Source organism: Microcaecilia unicolor, chromosome 1 (genome assembly GCF_901765095.1).
Source record: "Microcaecilia unicolor chromosome 1, aMicUni1.1, whole genome shotgun sequence".
Classification (NCBI taxonomy): Eukaryota; Metazoa; Chordata; class Amphibia; order Gymnophiona; family Siphonopidae; genus Microcaecilia; species Microcaecilia unicolor.
This window is the reverse complement of record NC_044031.1, coordinates 369,464,035-369,484,716: the sequence shown is the minus strand read 5'-3', so window position 1 is coordinate 369,484,716 and position 20,682 is coordinate 369,464,035. Positions and strand designations below refer to the sequence as shown.

General features: G+C 45.3%; 1 protein-coding gene across 1 annotated transcript in view; it reads left to right on the top strand.

Moving 5' to 3' along the window:
* The window catches only part of CTNND2 (catenin delta 2), a 1,428,722-nt gene that overhangs the window by 584,900 nt on the left and 823,140 nt on the right, over positions 1-20,682 (top strand). The window lies entirely within an intron of this gene.

Here is a 20,682-nt window from a genome sequence, read left to right as displayed (position 1 = left end):
TTACCCAGGTAAATGGGCAATTTGAACAATGTGCACCCTCTCTGTAGGTAAAAATGTGTGCCAATGGTTTTTTGGATGTCAGGAGCTATAGTTTTGCTTTGAGTACACTTTTTCTTTACCATTCCCTAGAAGCTGCTGCCCTAGGTGACTGGCTGGTCTGCCTAATGGTTGCCTGGTGGGAACAAAAGTTTTATCTTGTGTTTGAGTTTGGCTAATTTTGCTGGTATGAAATAGGGCATTCATTCTGTGGAGCACATGATATGATATTCTAAACTTTTCCTTTCTGAAAACAGTAAATTGCATATTGTGTATTAGATTGCATCTACAATGGTGGAAATAAGTATTTGATCCCTTGCTGATTTTGTAAGTTTGCCCACTGACAAAGACATGAGCAGCCCATAATTGAAGGGTAGGTTATTGGTAACAGTGAGAGATAGCACATCACAAATTAAATCCGGAAAATCACATTGTGGAAAGTATATGAATTTATTTGCATTCTGCAGAGGGAAATAAGTATTTGATCCCCCACCAACCAGTAAGAGATCTGGCCCCTACAGACCAGGTAGATGCTCCAAATCAACTCGTTACCTGCATGACAGACAGCTGTCGGCAATGGTCACCTGTATGAAAGACACCTGTCCACAGACTCAGTGAATCAGTCAGACTCTAACCTCTACAAAATGGCCAAGAGCAAGGAGCTGTCTAAGGATGTCAGGGACAAGATCATACACCTGCACAAGGCTGGAATGGGCTACAAAACCATCAGTAAGACGCTGGGCGAGAAGGAGACAACTGTTGGTGCCATAGTAAGAAAATGGAAGAAGTACAAAATGACTGTCAATCGACAAAGATCTGGGGCTCCACGCAAAATCTCACCTCGTGGGGTATCCTTGATCATGAGGAAGGTTAGAAATCAGCCTACAACTACAAGGGGGGAACTTGTCAATGATCTCAAGGCAGCTGGGACCACTGTCACCACGAAAACCATTGGTAACACATTACGACATAACGGATTGCAATCCTGCAGTGCCCGCAAGGTCCCCCTGCTCCGGAAGGCACATGTGACGGCCCGTCTGAAGTTTGCCAGTGAACACCTGGATGATGCCGAGAGTGATTGGGAGAAGGTGCTGTGGTCAGATGAGACAAAAATTGAGCTCTTTGGCATGAACTCAACTCGCCGTGTTTGGAGGAAGAGAAATGCTGCCTATGACCCAAAGAACACCGTCCCCACTGTCAAGCATGGAGGTGGAAATGTTATGTTTTGGGGGTGTTTCTCTGCTAAGGGCACAGGACTACTTCACCGCATCAATGGGAGAATGGATGGGGCCATGTACCGTACAATTCTGAGTGACAACCTCCTTCCCTCCGCCAGGGCCTTAAAAATGGGTCGTGGCTGGGTCTTCCAGCACGACAATGACCCAAAACATACAGCCAAGGCAACAAAGGAGTGGCTCAGGAAGAAGCACATTAGGGTCATGGAGTGGCCTAGCCAGTCACCAGACCTTAATCCCATTGAAAACTTATGGAGGGAGCTGAAGCTGCGAGTTGCCAAGCGACAGCCCAGAACTCTTAATGATTTAGAGATGATCTGCAAAGAGGAGTGGACCAAAATTCCTCCTGACATGTGTGCAAACCTCATCATCAACTACAGAAGACGTCTGACCGCTGTGCTTGCCAACAAGGGTTTTGCCACCAAGTATTAGGTCTTGTTTGCCAGAGGGATTAAATACTTATTTCCCTCTGCAGAATGCAAATAAATTCATATACTTTCCACAATGTGATTTTCCGGATTTAATTTGTGATGTGCTATCTCTCACTGTTACCAATAACCTACCCTTCAATTATGGGCTGCTCATGTCTTTGTCAGTGGGCAAACTTACAAAATCAGCAAGGGATCAAATACTTATTTCCACCACTGTATATGCAGGTCTTATTTTTTTTTTTTTGTTAATAAGTTGGATTGATTTTGGGTGTAAGGTCATATTGCAACTTGTGGTATCTTAAGTTTTGATTTTTAAGAGGGTTATTTTAAAACTGTGCACATACAGTCTAAGCAGAACATACATGATAAAAAATAAACATAGATAGTATATACAAACATAAGACACGCCATGATGAATCAGATTGCAGTCCATTCAGGCTAGTATCCTGTCTCTGACAGTGGCCAGTCCAGGAGGAGCATAACAGATTACACAAAGTAGATTAAATTTCTAATGACTCATTTCAGAAGTAAATTAAGGCTTTCCCAAGTCCTTCTGACTAATCATTTTTCATAAAACCTTTCCTTCAGGTGCTCATGAAAAACTGTTTTGGACCCCATATTGTTAATCACATGGACCACAATTTTTGACAACAGATTCCACAGCTTAATTATGCATGTATGAACACACGGCCTATAAACTCTATTCAATCTGGAAGTTATTAGTTCTCATTAGAGTGTCCTCCTGACCTTGTTTGAAAGTTAGACAGCTGTTCCCTTTTTAACCGTTCCATCCCATTCATGATTTTATAAAGTTGTATCATATGCCTCTCAGTTGCCCCTTTTCCAAACCGAAGAACTCAATCCTGTATAGGCTTTCTTCATCTGGGATAGATCTATCCCCTTTATTATTTTTGTTTTCCTTCTGTAGACATTTCTGGTTAACTATATCCTTTTTGAGATGGGGTGACCAATATTGCACAGGTTGCTCAAGGTGCAGATGTACCAGAGACTCATTCAGAGAAAGCGAAGTTACCAGTATAAGATGTTCTCCAAAGACAGTAGGATATGTATTCTCACATTTAGGGTGGCTTAATTTTCCTGGCCCACTGAATCTCTGTGAAGTCCTCTGAGGGGGAGCCTTGCTTTCCCAGCTGCTCCTAGTCCTGAAGAGGTGTTGAGAGAGGACCTACAGAGGAGAGGAAAGCTTCACTGGTGTATTTTACCTGTTGGAAATTGAATTCATACTTGGGAAGAGGTAAATTTGGGGTTGAATAGGCAATTTTATTGTCTTTTTTTTTGTTATATTACTCTACTTATTTAGCAAAGTCAGTTTAGACAATAGTGTAGTCTATTAAGTCTCTGTTAAGGTTATATATAAATAGTGTTTTACAGTATAGCTTAGGTGGTCTTTTACTAAAGCTTAGCTCGAGTTATCTGCAGTAGGGCCCATAGGGATAAAATGGGCCCTGCTGCAGATAACTTGAGCTAAATTTTAGTAAAAGACTCCCTCAGTATTTTAGGTAGCATTTTAGAGCTTGACATAACATCAGTATAGATCACAGCAGGGGCGTAGCCAGCCTTCCGTGGGAGAGGGGTCCAGAGCCCGGGGGGAGGGGGCACATTTTAGCCCTCCCCCCGGCGCCGCCCCCCCCACCGCCGACATTGCCGCCCCCCCTCCCGCCGCGAATCCGCCGCCGCTGCAGCCTACCTTTACTTTTGCTGGCGGGGGATCCCACTCCCCGCCAGCCGACGTCTTCTTCTTAGTCGCTTCCTGCTCTTCAATTTGTTTGCTGACGTCCTGCACGTACAATTACGTGCAGGACGTCAGCAAACAAATTGAAGAGCAGGAAGGACTGAGAAGACGTCGGCTGGCAGGGAGTGGGATCCCCCGCCAGCAAAACTAAAGGTAGGCGGCGGTGGGGGCGGGTTCGCCGGGAGGGAGGTCCTGGGGTGAATCTGCGGGGGCCCCGGCCCCCTCAGGCCCCACATAGCTACGCCACTGGATCACAGATACCAGTTGAGGGAAACTTCTACCCACCCCAATGTTGATTTTTGATTTATAGGCTCTCCAGCCAATTAGGAGGTAGATATTGTAGATTGAAGAGGGGGTTTTGATTTTTTTTTTTTTTGCAACAAGTGTTGTGTCTTTATTTTAGGAATGGGTTTATTTAAATTCTAATTTTATGTTGCTGGGAAAACTTGCCTTTTTCCCCCTTATCTTAGTAGAGAGGACTTAGTTTAATTTTCTTTTTAAGGAGCTGCTTTGCCTGCTTGCTGCAGGATTTCCTTTTTTTTTACCTCCATTTCAAAAGGAGAGGTGACCTAAATAATCTCTTTTGAAGTCCTTGCACTTCTGAGGGTTAGACCTTAAACAGAAGAAGACAGTTACTACTTTTTGCCTACAGGACAGCTGAGGAAAAGTTAGGGACTTTGGTAGGGCTGTTTCTGTTTTCTTTGTACTACTACTACTAATCATTTCTATAGCGCTACTAGATGTACACAGCGCCGTACACATTATATACAGGTACTTTCTAGAATTGAATCAAGGACGTGCTATAGTTGTAATCTTCTTAGACTTCAGCAAAGCTTTTGACACGGTTCCCCACAGGAGGCTCTTGAATAAACTTGACAGGCTGAAGATAGGACCCAACGTGGTGAACTGGTTGACGGACAGACATCAGAGGGTGGTGGTTAATGGAATTCATTTGGATGAGGGAAAGCTGAGTAGTGGAGTGCCTCAGGGATCGGTGCTGGGGCCGATTCTGTTCAATATATTTGTGAGTGACATTGCCGAAGGGTTAGAAGGTAAAGTTTGCCTTTTTGCGGATGACACCAAGATTTGTAACAGAGTGGACACCCCGGAGGGAGTGGAAAACATGAAAAAGGATCTGCAGAAGCTAGAAGAATGGTCTAATGTTTGGCTAAAATTCAATGCGAAGAAATGCAAAGTGATGCACTAAGGAAGTAGAAATTCACGGGAGACGTATGTGTTAGGCGGTGAGAGTCTAATATGTGCAGGCAGGGAGAGGGATCTTGGGGTGATTGTATCTGAGGATCTGAAGGCGAGGAAACAGTGTGACAAGGCGGTGGCCGTAGCCAGAAGGTTGCTAGGCTGTATAGAGAGAGGTGTGACCAGCAGAATAAAGGAGGTGTTGATGCCCCTGTACAAGTCATTGGTGAGACCTCACCTGGAGTATTGTGTTCAGTTTTGGAGGCCATATCTTATTAAGGATGTAAAAAGAATTGAAGCGGTGCAAAGAAAAGCTACAAAAATGGTATTGGATTTGCGTTACAAGATGTATGAGGAGAGACTTGCTGACCTGAACATGTATACCCTGGAGGAAAGAAGAATCAGGGATGATATGATACAGACGTTCAAATATCTGAAAGGTATTAATCCGCAAATGAACCTTTTCCGGAGACAGGAAGGTGGTAGAACTAGAGGACATGAACTGAGGTTGAAGGGGGGCAGACTCAAGAAAAATGTCAGGAAGTATTTTTTCATGGAGGGAGTGGTGGATACTTGGAATGCCCTCCTGAGGGAGGTGGTGGAGATGAAAACGGTAACGGAATTAAAAAATCTATGGGATAAACATAAAGGAATGCTGTTCAGAAAGAATGGATCCTCAGAAGCTTAGCAGAGATTGGGTGGCAGCACCGGTGGTTGGGAGGCAGGGCTAGTGCTGGGCAGACTTCTATAGTCTGTGCCCTGAAAATGGCAGATACAAATCAAGGTCAGGTATACATTTAAAGTAGCATATACGAGTTTATCTTGTTGGGCAGACTGGATGAACCATACTGTTTTTTTTCTGCCGTCACCTAATATGTTACTATCAGACTTATTTTCAAAAGAGAAGGGCTCCTATCTTTCGACACAAATCGGGAGATGGGCGTCCTTCTCTCAGGGTTGCCCAAATCAGCATAATCGAAAGCCGATTTTGGGCATCCCCAACTAATTCCCGTCGTGGGGACGACCAAAGTTCCTGGGGGCGAGTCGGAGGCGTAGTGAAGTCGGGACTGGGGCGTGCCTAACAGATGGGCATCCTCGAGTGATAATGGAAAAAAGAAGAGCGTCCCTGACTAGCATTTGGCCGACTTGGTCTATTTTTTCTTACGACCAAGCCTCAGACTGACCAGATGACTACTGGAGGGAATCGGGGATGACCTCCCATGAATCCCCCATTGGTGACCAGTAGCGTAGCTAGGTGGGGTCCCTAAATCGATTTTTCAAAAAAACAGTGCCTATGCAGCTCAGCCAGCCTTTGGTTTCCTGCTCCGGTACCTGCGCCGCCCTGGGAGATTTAAATCTTGTATTTAAATTTACCTCCAGCGTTGCAGCAGCTGCATAGTGTCAGTGAAAGTGCTGCCCGACGTCTCCAGCCTTCTTTTCGCTCGTTTGTTCCCTCAGTGCCCCAGCCTTCTTCTGACGTAATTTTTTGCGAGGGCGGGACACTGAGAGGGAATGAACGAGCGAAGGGAAGGCTAGAGACGTCGGGCAGTGCTTTCACTGATGCTGCGCAGCTGCTGTGAAGGAGGTAAATTTAAATACAAGATTTAAACCAGAGAAGAGGGCGGGCAGGTGGACATGGGAGCGGGAGGGCAGGGCAGGGGAGAGAGGAGCATTGATCGATGGATGGGAGGGCAGGGGCCAGGCCCAGGGAGAGAGGAGAAATTGCTGGATATGGATGGATGGAGGAGGGCAGGGGAGAGAGGAGCATCAATGGACATGGATGGGAGGACAGGGCCCAGGGAGAGAGGAGAAATTGCTAGATATGGATGGATGGAGGGGGGCAGGGGAGAGAGGAGCATCGATGGACATGGATGGGAGGAGGACAGGGCCCAGGGAGAGAGGAGAAATTGCTGGATATGGATGGATGGAGGGGGGCAGGGGAGAGAGGAGCATCGATGGACATGGATGGGAGGAGGACAGGGCCCAGGAAGAGAGGAGAAATTGCTGGACATGGAGGGGAGGGCAGGGGAAAGAGGAGAATTGCTGGATATGGATGGATAGATGGATGGAGGGCAGGGGAGTTGCTGGACATGGGTGGATGGAGGGGAGGGCAGGGGAGAGGAGAGCTGCTGGACATAGGTGGATGGAGGGGAGGGGAGAAGAGAGTTGCTGGACATGGATGGAGGGGAGGGCAGTGGAGAGAGGAGGGTTGCTGGACATGGGTGGATGGAGGGGAGGGCAAGGAGAGAATTGGACATGGATGAAGGAGAGGGAAGGGAAGACAGGAAGGAGATGCATATGGAAGGAGGAGAGAGAAGAAATTCTGGACATGGATGGAGGGGAGAGAAGACAGAGGAAGGAGATGCACATGGATGGAGGGGAAGGGAGAGAGAAGAAATGCTGGACATGCATGGAGGGGAGGGAGGAGAGAGAGGAAGGAGATGAGATGAGGGAAAAGGAAGAGAGGAGAAAAACTGCACTTGGATGGAGAAAATAGGCAGAAGTTGGATCCACTGGACAGTCAAGTCTGCGGAGGACCCAGCTTTTACTTATGGATATAGAGCAAGAAATGAAGAAGAAAGGAGGAAAGTAAAGAAATAAATGGAAAGGAAGCCCTGGAAATGGAGTTAAAGAGGACAGATAGCAGCAGAATTAGATACTGGGCCAGCATGATCAGAAAAACACTTATGAAGTGGGTGAAAGATGGGAGAAGAACTTAGGAGACTGGGTAAGGGAGAGATAGAGGGGAGAATGGGAGTGCTGGAAAGGGAATGAGAGGGAGATGGTCAAAGCTAGTAGGTAGATGAATACTAAGGACTAAAGAGTGAGAGAAATAGTAACTTCAGGAAAGGAGGAAAGGGAATGAGGGGAAGGAGAGAGAGGGGAACGGACTAGTGGAGGGAGAGGTGGTGAGGTAGAGAAAGCAAGGTTTATCTTTTGAAACAGAGTCATCAGGGCAGAGCCAGGTTTCTGTTATGGCGAGCAGATGGAGGTGACGCGAGATAAAGAGGTCCTGGATATAGGCGAGTTTGTTACAGATAGAGCGGGCATTCCATAGGGCGCAAGAGAAGGGCAGAGAAGAGGAGGTGAGTAGAGAAATAGAGATGAGGTGAGAGAGGTCGCGGTGAGATCTGTAGAGTTGGGATAATAGTTGGTGAGGGGGGCTAGGATTGGGATTGATGTCACCAGCTGAGAGTAAGAGAAGGAGTAAAAGAGAGCGGAGGAGAGTAGGAGAGGTGTGGCCACGAAGGCGTCGAAGGCGAGAGGTATTTAGGTGGAATGGGGAGGGCAAAATGGACGGAAGAAAGAGGCAGAGATTAAAAGCCAAGAGGGAGGAAGATGGTAGGAGAGAAGGTGAGGTGATGAAGTCTTGATGGATGGGCAGTGAGTTCCTGTGGCGGAGAGAGGTAGGGGGTGAGGGAAAAGATTAGGAAGGGACAGGGCTAGCAAGAGAATGTGAATAGGGGCCATAAATGACTGAGGTACTTTAGCAACTGGGAAGAAGATTAGATGTAAAGAGAATGGCGCGCGGCAGCTAGAGCGGAGGCCCTGAGTGGATCGGAGTGGACCTGGGTGTCACCCCGGAGAAGGCTGTAAGGATATGCAGATGAGCTGCAAGTCCTCCACAGCACCTGAAAGGCAGCCGGTGGTAGAGCTGGGCACCTCTCAGCTGAGGAAAGGCTTACCAGGGGTTAGGCCGAAGCCAGCATTCCTCCCCCTGAGGGTCGCCTGATCCTAGCCAAAAAGCACCTGGAAACTCTGTGCACTTGGAGCGAGGGCTCTGGGAAGATCGGGGTGGAACTGGAGTCACCCCGGATACAGCTGTGAGGAAATGCAGAAGGGCTGCAAGTCCTCCACAGCACCTGGTGGGAGCGCTGGGCACCTAGAGCGGAGGCCCTGAGTGGATCGGAGTGGACCTGGGTGTCACCCCGGAGAAGGCTCTAAGGATATGCAGATGAGCTGCAAGTCCTCCACAGCACCTGAAAGGCAGCCGGTGGTAGAGCTGGGCACCTCTCAGCTGAGGAAAGGCTTACCAGGGGTTAGGCTGAAGCCAGCATTCCTCCCCCTGAGGGTCGCCTGATCCTTCTTTCAAACATTTTGGACGTCCTGAACTGCCCCCCCCCCCCCCCACAGGGATGGCCAAATTTCAAGGGAGAGGAGTGGCCTAGTGGTTAGAGCACTGGTCTTGCAATCCCGAGGTGGCCGGTTCAAATCCCACTGCTGCTACATGTGATCCAAAATCCAAATAAATAAATAAAGGGGGTGTCAGAGGCATAGGAAAGGCATGGATGTCCTTCTCACAGAAACATCCACACTTTGGACGTCCTCAACTGCCCGTCGCAGGGATAGAGGCATAGTGAAGGCACCTAACACTTGGACATCCTTCACCCATACTCAAAAAAAAAAAAAAAAACCCTGACGAGCAGCTGGACTTCTGTTTTTTTTAAGGTTGTAGACAGCATTTCATTTAAGGTTGTACACAGCTATTATACATGCAGCTTGTCTGTGTGTATGAAGCTGTCTTTGGCATGCACAGAGCAGCCACGCATAACGCTTGGCTGCTCTGCACTGGCTTCCCCTCCTTAGGAAGGAAATCGTGTGCAAATGTGCTAACAGCGAGCAGCTCATTTGCATGTGATTCCCTTCATGCATACCCGTTCCGTTCCGAATCGCTAAGGGATCAGTAAGGGATGGGCTTTTTCCGTTCAGTTAGTGCATCAGTTAGTCCACTGCAGTGCCCCCTAGGGTGCCCGGTTGGTGTCCTGGCATGTCAGGGGGACAAGTGCACTACGAATGCTGGCTCCTCCCATGACGAAATGAGCTGGATTTGGTCATTTTTGAGATGGGCGTCCTCGGTTTCCATTATCGCCGAAAACCGGGAACGACCATCTTTAAGGTCAACAACCATCTCAACATTTATGTCGACCATCTCTAAGGTTGACCTAAATGTTGAGATTTGGGCGCCCCCGACCGTATTATCGAAACAAAAGATGGCCGCCCATCTTGTTTCGATAATACGGGTTACCCCGCCCCTTTGCGGGGACGTCCTGCGAGGGCGCCCTCAGGAAAACTTGGGCACCCCGTTCGATTATGCCCCTCCACGTATGTTTGAGGGTTCACAATCTAAGGGGGTGTTTTACTAAAGCTTAGCTCAAGTTAACTGCAGTAGGGCCCATTTTATTCCTGTGAACTCTGCTGCATTTAACTTGAGTTAAGCTTTAGTAAAAGACCCCCTAAGTTTTTGTATCTGGGACAATGTAGGGTTAAGTGACTTACCCAAGGTTACAAGGAGCTGCAGTGGAAATTGGAAGAAGTGCTGTGAAAAGAGTTCCAGAGAAGGAGAGATCTTCATTGATAAGAGTTTGCTGGGAAATTGTTTTTTAAACTTGGGGAAAGGTAGGCTTAGAATTAAATAGGTAGCCTCAGGGACCATATTTTTGAATTGCTCTGCTCACTTAGCATAGGAGTTTAGGGAATAGTTTTTCTTAGCATATAATGTCGCTGTTACAGTTCCATAGGCTAGCATTTAAGGTGGCTATTTTACAGTTACTACAGTAATAGTATAAAACACAGCTAATATGCACAGGAAGCTTCAGTTTAGAATTTAATTCCCTCCTGCCCACTCCTGGCTTAATCTCTAATTTATAGGTCCTTCAACCAATTAGGAGGCTACCAGTAATTAGCTCTTAGAATTAGTCTGCTTAGATCCACAGAGAGGTACCTACTGATAGCATTAAAATAATAATAAAAACTAAATATTAGCATAGCATATATTGAGAAATCTTAGGGGACATTAGTTTCTATATTCCCATTCATTAATAACTTAATTAGGAAATCACCAATAATAAGATGCAGTCAGCAGTCCAGCAGCAAGATGTGCACCAAGGATGTGTCTCCAGGGGTTTCTGTACAAGAGGGAAAGGTTAGGACTGCGATTGTAGTTGGAGATTCAGTTATTAGGCATGTAGATAGCTGGGTGGCTGGTGGATGTGAGGATCTCTTGGTCAGTTGCCTTCCTGGTGTGAAGGTGGCGGACCTCACGCAACACGTAGATAAGATTTTAGTCAGTGCTGGGGAAGAGTTGGCTGTCTTGGTTCATGTGGGTACCAACAGGGCTTTTTTTGAGGGGGTACTTGGGGGTACTGAGTACCGGCACCGTTTCCATTGTGTGTTACAATTGACCTATGGACCCCAAGTTTTAAATGAAAGAGCTCAGGCTCTACACACCAATTCTGCCTTGTCATAGATTCTGTGACTAGTTGCAGTGGGCCTGGCTATGTGGGGTGGGGCCCTCAGTGATTACCCCACCCCTGAAGGGTGGCCTAGCATTTGAGTAAGAAAAAACGCACTGGGTACCAGTGACATAGTAACATAGTAGATGACGGCAGAAAAAGACCTGCATGGTCCATCCAGTCTGCCCAAGACAAACTCATATGTGTATACCTTACCTTGAATTTGTACCTGTCCTTTTCAGGGCACAGACCATATAAGTCTGCCCAGCAGTATTTCCCGCCTCCCAACCACCAGTCCCGCCTCCCATCAGTGACTCTGGTACGGACCGTATAAGTCTGCCCTCCCCTATCCTCGCCTCCCAACCACCACCCCCTCTCCCATCAGCGGCTCTGGTACAGACCGTATAAGTCTGCCCTCCCCTATCCTTGCCTCCCAACCACCACCCCCTCTTCCCCCCAACTGCTCCGCCACCCAATTTCAGCTAAGCTTCTGAGGATCCATTCCTTCTGCACAGGATTCCTCTATAGGAAAATGTGGGAGGGAGGTTCTGGAAGCCAAATTTAGGCTCTTAGGTAGAAAGCTGAAATCCAGAACCTCCAGGGTAGCATTTTCAGAAGTGTTCCCCGTTCCACACGCAGGGCCCAAGGAACAGGCAGAGCTCTGGAGGCTCAATGCATGGATGAGGCAATGGTGCTGAGAGGAGGGTTTTAGATTTGTTAGGAACTGGGCAACATTCTGGGGAAGGGGGAGCCTATTCCATAATGATGGGCTCCACCTTAACTAGGGTGGGACCAGACTGCTGGCATCGACATTTAAAAAGGAGGTAGAGCAGCTTTTAAACTAGAAAAATAAATAAATAAAAGACGAACACTCACTCAACACATGGAAACAGATACAAAGGAAATATAAATATGCAATGAGACAGACCAAAAGGTTATATTACAAAACCAAAATTGGGCCAGACTACAACAACACAAAGAAACCGTACCATCTCGTGAACAAATTACTAGTCACAACACCGGTCACCACAACCAACTCCGACATCCAATCTGTAGACAACCTTGCTAAATATTTTAATGAAAAAATTATAAATGTACGCAAAACCCTACCTCTGGACAACATGGACATAGAAAACTTCATTAATAGGCTGGACCCAACCCCTGGTGTATACCCGGCGGACCGATTATGGTCAAACTTCGCTCTCCTCATCGCCGACATAGTTACTCAGGCAATTAAAAAATTCTCCAAAAGCCACTGTCAGTTGGACATCTGCCCCAGCTACCTAATAAAATCTGCCCCCCACCGCTTCATAACAGATCTCACATTCCACCTAAACTTCATGCTTCAGCGGGGTATTTTCCCTAAAGAAAAAGGCTACATCCTGCTCACACCAATACAAAAGACACCAAGAAATAAACAAATGATATCACCAGCTACCACCCAGTAGCATCTATCCCATTAGTAATCAAACTCATGGAAGGACTGGTGACCAAACAACTCAACGACTACATAAACAAATTCATTATACTACATGAGTCACAATCAGGATTCCGACCCCAACATAGCACTGAAACAGTACTACTCACTCTCCTATCCAAATTCAAGCAGGAGATAGCAATAAGCAAAAGCATTCTCCTCCTTCAATTTGGCATGTCCGTGTGTTCGACATGGTTAGCCATAACATATTGCTAAAACTCCTAGATTATTTTGGAATTGGTGGTAACACTCTCAACTGAATTAAGGGCTTTCTAACCACCAGAACATACCAAGTGAAATCAAGCACCAACATATCGTCACCCTGGAAACTAGACTGCTGAGTACCGCAAGGATCACCACTATCACTGATCCTCTTCAACCTCATGATGGTCCCACTAGCCAATGCCTTATCCACACAAGGCCTTAATCCATTCATCTACGCTGATGACATCACACTATACATCCCCTACAAACATGATTTGGCAGAAATCACTAATAAAATCAAGCTCAGCTTAAACATCATGAACTCATGGGCAAACGCATTCCAATTAAAACTCAATACAGAAAAAACACACTGTCTCATCATATTATCCCAATACAACACATACAAACCCACAAACATTAACACCCCAGGATACACCCTCCCTATCTCAGACAGCCTGAAAATTCTCAGAGTAACTATCGACCGAAACCTCCAACTAGAGTCCCATAAAGAAAATGTTTCTCTCAATGTGGAAACTAAAACGTGTGAAACCATTCTTCCCAAGGGAAATATTTCGCAACCTGGTACAGTCAATGGTACTAAGCCACGCTGACTATTGTAACGGAATCGATAAGGGATGCAAGGAATAAATCATAAAGAAACTTCAAACCGTCCAAAACACAGCAGCAAGGTTTATATTTAGAAAAACGCGTTTCAACAGCACCAAACCACTCAGAGAAAAACTGCACTGGCTCCCAATCAAGGAGCTTATCATTCAAAATCTGCACGACAGTTCACAAAATCATCTATGGCAATACACTGGGATACATGACAACCTTCATCAACCTGCCACCCAGAAACACCATAAAAAGCCTGATCATACCTAAACCTCCATTACCCCAGCTGGAAAGGATTCAAATACAAATCCACTTATGCATCCAACTTTTCTTACCTGAGCGCACAACTGTGAAACACACTACCAAAAGTAGTAAAAACCACAATCTACCACTTGAAATTCTGGAAAGCACTAAAAACAGAACTGTTCAGAAGAGCATACCCCACCGACCCAACATAAAAAACCTGGACATTTGCGGCACAACTTAACCAAGGATCGTAACGGACATATCCTAACTCTTCCCTTCCCTCACTAAGTTCTCCCTAATTGTCTTTACCATGTATGTATCTCACTCTACCATAATATCACCTACTTACGCCTTGTATTTGTAAACTTCGGAATCGGTTAACGCCGATTACGGTACCATGTAAGCCACATTGAGCCTGCAAAGAGGTGGGAAAATGTGGGATACAAATGCAACAAATAAAAACTGGGGGAAGGCAGACAGTCGCTCAGAAGTTAATGGTTTGGAACAAGTTATCTTTCAAAGATATCAGCAAAACAGGGAAGATAGGGCATCCCGATAGCAAAGGTGGCAATAGAGACCATAGTAGAAGAGGTGTCTTTAAATAAAAAGCAAACAGACTTTCAAGATTGCAAATGATCACTGTCAACTGCTGAGCAAGATGCAAATAGGAACCACAAACATAGTTTGAAATGTCTATATGCGAATGCCAGAAGCCTAAGAAATAAGATGGGAGAATATATTGCACTAAATAAAAAATAGATATAATAGGCATCTCTGAGACCTGGTGGAAGGAGGACAACCAGTGGGACTCTGTCATATACTAGAATACAAATTATATCGTAGTGATAGGGTAGATCAAATTAGTGGAGGGGTAGCATTAAATGTTAAGGAGGGCCTTGAATCAAATTCTGCAGGTCTATGGATTGAAATTCTATGTGTAAAGGGGAAAAGGATAGTGATAGGGAGTGTGCTACTGTCCACCTGGCCAGAAATTAGGGAGGTTAACAAACTGGGGAACACAATAATAATGGGTGACTTCAATAACCCCAATATTGATTGGGTAAATGTAACATCAGGACATGCTAGGGAGGTAAAATTCCTTGATGACTGCTTTATGGAGCAGCTGGTTCAGGAGCCAACAAGAGGAGGAAGAATTCTAGACATAGTTCTTAGTGGAGCGCATGATCTGGTGCAGAAAATTATAGTGCTGGAGCCGCTTCATAACTAATCATAATATGATCAGATTTTCTTTTTGTTTTGTTATATTTGTACCCTGCGCTTTCCCACTCATGGCAGGCTCAATGCGGTAGACAATGGAGGGTTAAGTGACTTGCCCAGAGTCACAAGGTGCTGCCTGTGCTGGGAATTGAACTCAGTTCCTCAGGACCAAAGTCCACCACCCTAACCACTAGGCCACTCCTCTACTCTGGAGTAATTATGCACAGGAAATCCAATATTTTAGCAATTAACTTTCAAAAAGGAGACTGTGGTAAAATGAGAAGAATGATAAAAAATAAAAACTTAGAGGAGCAGCTGCAAAGGTCAAAAATTTACATGAGGCGTGGATGCTGTTCAAAAATACTATCCTGGAAGCCCAAGGCAGATATATTCTCTGTATTAAAAAAGGAGGAAGAAAGGCCAAACGACAGCCGGTGTAGCTACACAGTGAGGTGAAAAAAATCCTTCACAAAATGGAAAAAGGATCTAAATGAAATAATAAGGGGCACTCAGGGAAAACAAGGCCATAGATAAGAGATTAAATTAATTCTTTGCTATGGTCTTCACCAAGTAAGATTATGGAGAGATACTAGTGCCTGAAATGGTATTTGATGCAGATGAGTCAGAGAAACGGAATCAAATCTCTGTAAACCTGGAGGATGTAATGGGGCAATTTGACAAATTGAAGAGTAGCAAATCACCTGGACCGGATGGTATACATCCCAGAGTACTGATAGAATTGAGAAATGAAGTTGCGGAACTATTGTTAGTAATATGTATTTATCTTTAAAATCAAGCATGGTACAGGAAGATTTGAAGGTGGCCAATGTAACACCAATTTTTTAAAAGGGTTCTAGAGGTGGTCCCGGAAATTATAGACCGGTGAGCCTGATGTCTCTGCCGGGCAAAATGGTAGAGACTATTATAAATAACAAAATTATAGTGCAAATACATAAGCATGGATTAATAAGACAAAACCAACATGGATTTAATGAAGGGAAATCTTGCCTCACCAATCTGCAACATTTCTTTGAAGGGGTGAATAGACATGTGGATAAAGGTGAGCCAGTTGATATTGTGTATGTGGATTTTATTTATTTATTTATTTATTTATTTCAATTACTACCAAGTATTACACTTGAACAGAAAAGGTACCTCAGCAAGAAAATATTTACATAAAAAATAGATAAAGGTAATATTAAGTTTGAATAAGTACACTCAAGTCCTCAACTATTGATCCAAGATTAACGTATATGGAGTTATACAATGAAAATCTTTTAGGAAATTATTTGAACCTATCTAATAATAGAGTTCCCCTTGTGTATGTGGATTTTCAAAAGGCATTTGACAAAGTACCTCATGAAAGACTCCAGAAGAAATTGGAGAGTCATGGAATAGGAGGTAGTGTTCTATCGTGGATTAAAACAGTGGTGTTCCTTGGTCGGCTGAAACCCAGGGCGGATCGCTGCTGCGCACCCTTATACTGCTATGGATTTACAGCCTGCTTCACGGACACAGACTACTCAATAATTACTGTGGATTCTTTTGGATTCGTATTAGGTAAATGAGACCTTTCCAGCTTATAATCGAAAGTGATCTCCGGCCATTTCCCGACACAAATCGGAAAATCGGCCAAATCGGTATATTCGAAAGCCGCTTTTTTGCCAACATTGCCACTTTCCTGTCGCGTCGCCGGCCAAAGTTCAAAGAGGCGTGTCGGCGGCGAAGCGAAGGCGGGACATGGGCGGGCATGGGCGTGGCTACCAGATGGCCGGCTTTTGGCGATAATGGAAAAAAAAACGGCGATAAGCAGTATATCACCGGGTTTACTTGGTCCTTTTATGTTCACGACCAAGCCTCAAAAAGGTGTCCCAAATGACCAGATGACCACTGGAGGGAATGGGGGATGACCTCCCCTGACTCCCCCAGTGGTCACCAACCCCCTCCCATACTAAAAAAATAAAAGTAAAAACCTTTTTTGCCAGCCTGTATGCCAGCCTCAAATGTCGTACCCACCTCCATGACAGCAGAATGTGTTGTATCCTCCGACAGCCCTTCCCTGGTTGCGATGTGGCTCTCGGGTGAGTGTGACACCTTTTCTGTTAGGTGCCCTGCAGAGTCACATCAGCAATGCATTGTGGTGGGTGTAGGGTACTGGGCTCCGTGATTCCACTAGCTTGTGTTAAATGCTCACGATGTTGGTAGTTGGTAGGCTCTACTCCCATGGTGCTTTTCCCCCCTGCTAACTGGGTTCAGAGTGTGCCCAGTTTTGTTTCCGGTAGTCCATGAGGTAGTGGCCATTTTTGTAAGCCAGGTTTAGATCCTTTTCATGTGTCACCCACGTTAGAGACCTTTATTACCTTGAATGTTGCTGAAAGAGGGCATTGTACACCATTCTGCCAGCTCTGACCTACTGCTAATCTCAGTACCAGGGAGACTCTTTGCCAGTGGGGCACAACCTCAGATCTGCAGTTAACTGTGAGTAAACGTGCTTATTCAAATAAAGGAGTTTTTCAAAGAGATTAGTCTTCAGGTGTCAACTGGTGTGCCAAGGTTATACAGCAGCAACAAGTCCTAGAGGCCTGCATGTATGCAGGTCCCTGGAGCACTTTTAGTGGGTACTGCAGTGCACTTAAGGCAGGTTGGACCCAGGCCCATCCCCCCTACCTGTAACACTTGTGCTGGTAATGGAAGCCCTCCAAAACCCACTGTACCCACATGTAGTTGCCCCCTTCACCCCTAAGAGCTTTGGTAGTGTTGTACATTTGTGGGTGATGGGTTTTGGGGGGGGGTTGGGGGGCTCAGCACTCAAAGTAAGGGAGCTATGCATGTGGGAGGTTTTTCTGAAGTCCACCGCACTGACCCCTAGGGTGCCCAGCTGGTGTCCTGGCATGTCAGGGGGGACCAGTGCGCTACAAATGCTGGCTCCTCCCATGACCAAATGCCTTGGATTTCGCCGGGTTGGAGATGGCCGGCATTTTTTTGCATTATCGCTGAAAAACAAACCTGGCCATCTCAAACCCGGCGAACTCCAAGGCATTTGGCCCGGCTAAACTGTATTATCGGAAAAAAAAGATGGCCTGCCATCTTTTCCGATAATACGGTTCCGGCCAGCTGTAGCGCCGCCGCCAACATAGATCGCCGGCGATCTATTTGGCCGGCGACGCTTGATTACGCCCCTCTATGTTACTATGTATGTTATTATGTAAATGAAAGAACTGAGAGAGCAGGTGGCAAGGTCGAGAGGCATCCACGAAAATGAGAAATACATCAATGAAGTGCTTCATGAAATACTGAGATTTCCAGTAGTGGGGATGAAGAAGCTATGCTGAAAGTGGACAGCTGGACTCAGATTACGAGACCCTGCAGGATCGATACTATGATGACTCCACCTGCTCTCGAACTTAAGAACCAGTATGCAGCCCTGGAAGTGGAGGAGATGAAGCATCCCAGAGAGAAGAGGAATTAGAGCTTGAAATCTCCAAAGTTGCTGGATCAGTGAGGCTAAAGGTAATGGTGGTTGGCGATTCTCTTCTGAGGGGTCCAAAGGTGTCCGTCTACTGACCAGACATGTCCCGGGAGATGTGCTGTCTGCAGAGTGCCAAAATTCAAGATATTAAAGAGAGCTTGCCAAGATTCATCAAGCCTAATAGTTTAAAATAATTTGATATACCACCCTGTTTGTAAAACAAGTCAGAGTGGTTTACAACAATAAAATCAGTCAGAGAAGAACACCAATAATAAAAGAAAAACCATTCCCCTCAAGAACAATCAGCCAGCACACAACCTTCAGTCATTACTTCCCTGCAGATCATCTGTACAGGAGACAAGAAACAGCCTCAACCATCCAAAAAGTTTTCAAATTATCCAATGCTGCTCATCCATGTTGGCACAAATGATACTGCTAGCAACCCCTCTGAATGTATCAAAAGTGACTTCATGGCTCTGGGAGAGTGGGTGAAACAGACAGGTACACAGGTGGTGGTCTTGTTGATCCTCCCTTTTGAGGGTAAAAGACAAGGTAGGGAAGCTGGAGATGAATATATGGCTAGGTAGATGGTGTTGTCAAGAGTATTTTGGCTTCCTGAACCATAGGATGCTTTTCCAAGGGCTGCTGAGCAGAGATGGTGCCCATTTATCAAAGAAGGAAAGAAGTGTTTTCAGCAGCAAACTGGCTAACCTACTGAAAAGAGCTTTAAAGTAGAATCATCGTGGCAAGGTGATGGAAACCCCCAGGTAGACCTCAAAATAGGTGAGTGTATCTGTAAGCCTCCTTCATTAAGGGTCACTATGGAGCAAATGTCAGAGTTGTAAGTATATGAAAAAATCTTTGCTAACTATATGGAATTCATTCTGTTTCTCAGAAAAAGAAATAATGCTGCCCTCATAGTAAAGCTGCTCAAAGTGTGTTAGTTCCTTCTGCTCCCCAGTGTAAAATTCATTCCTAGGCCATCCCTCTATAAGGGGAGCCAGAACAGAGAGCGGGGGCACACCTCATGTCCCGTTTACTTCTCAACAAGAGCGTAAACCAGCAAACCCATAGTGCCAGAGAAAATTTCATAACTGTATTCTGGATTTTCCATCTACCATGCACATCAAGGGGAGGTCCAGAACAATTGGGGGGCAAGTAGCTCTTTCAAGCAAAGCCCCTGCTATGCACACCCAGAACCTGGGAGAGATCCCCCAAGCCATTAAAGATCTAAGCTGGGTGGCCCAATAATGACATTTCAAGTCATGGACCCCCAATCTGCCCTTACCTCTTTTCCTCTTTAAAACCCATTTAGACACCCTGCTGGGGGGAGGCTTCTTTTCCAGATGTATTGAATGAGTTTACATTGTATATTAACAAGAACCTGCTTGGGAATACGCACTGAAAGAGTATGGCACAAATATAAAAATCTAGGTAATAACATTTTACACACAGCTACCCAACCCAGCCAAGTGTGTGTCAAACCATGCCACTGATCAAGGGCCATAGATAGTTCCTGGAGAACTTTCCTACAGTTCAAGTTACACATTGAAATCAAACATATTTTCGGGATAATGTGGGATATAAATGTCAATAAGTCTGCATGATCTGGACAAATGTTTACTCCTAAGTGTCTAGCGTGGCCTCTGGCCCACCCAAATGGTAGGGAGGATTTTAGTGAATGCGCCCTTCCAGGGTCCAGTGATATGTTCAGTATCTCAGTCTTATAAGCATCATTTTAAAGCCAGATAGTGCTCCATAAATATTTAAAGCCTGTATAATATGTAGTTGGGACGTTCCAGGTCCTGTAACAGATATCATCAGCATATAGTGATATTTTGAATTCTTCCGTCCCCCACCAGTAATCCCTTAATCTCTGTAGCCTGACAAAAATAGGCAGCTAGGGGTTCCACTGTCAAAGTGATTAACAAAGGACACGCCTGTCTTATGCCTCGTCCCAGCTGAAAGGTCTTCAAATATCCCCAGCTCACATAGATTCTGGTCTTGGGTGAGGTATAAATAGTGGAAATCCAAGCTTTAAAATGAGGATCAAATCCCAGTGCATCCAGGAGGAGTACACAGCAGAATTGTACAGAATTCTAAAGAAGAATCATCATGCTCATTTTTGTGATGATATGATTGTCTTTTAAAGTCTGAGTCTGACACAGGAACCTTTATGGAGGTGTTAATGATCCTAATAGAGAAGTCAAGTTGTGATCCCACCTGTATTCAAAATTATAAGTCAGTTTTGCTATTGAACGTTGATTGTTAGATTTTTTCTAAGGTTCTGGCAACAAGGCTACAGATAGTTATAGATTCCCTACTACATAGTGACCAAATCAGACTTATAAAGGGACACAGTATTATTGACAGTGCTTGGCCTTTTCTCAATCTCTTATATCCAGCATCACAATGGAATTCACCTATTCTGGCCCTCTCATTAGATGCCAAAAAGGCTTTTAATTACATTGAGTGGAAATATTTAATGGTATTATTAGAATGGTTCTGCTGTGGAGATAATTTGAGAGATACGATTCAGGTCTTATATAGAACTCCCTGCTTGAGAAT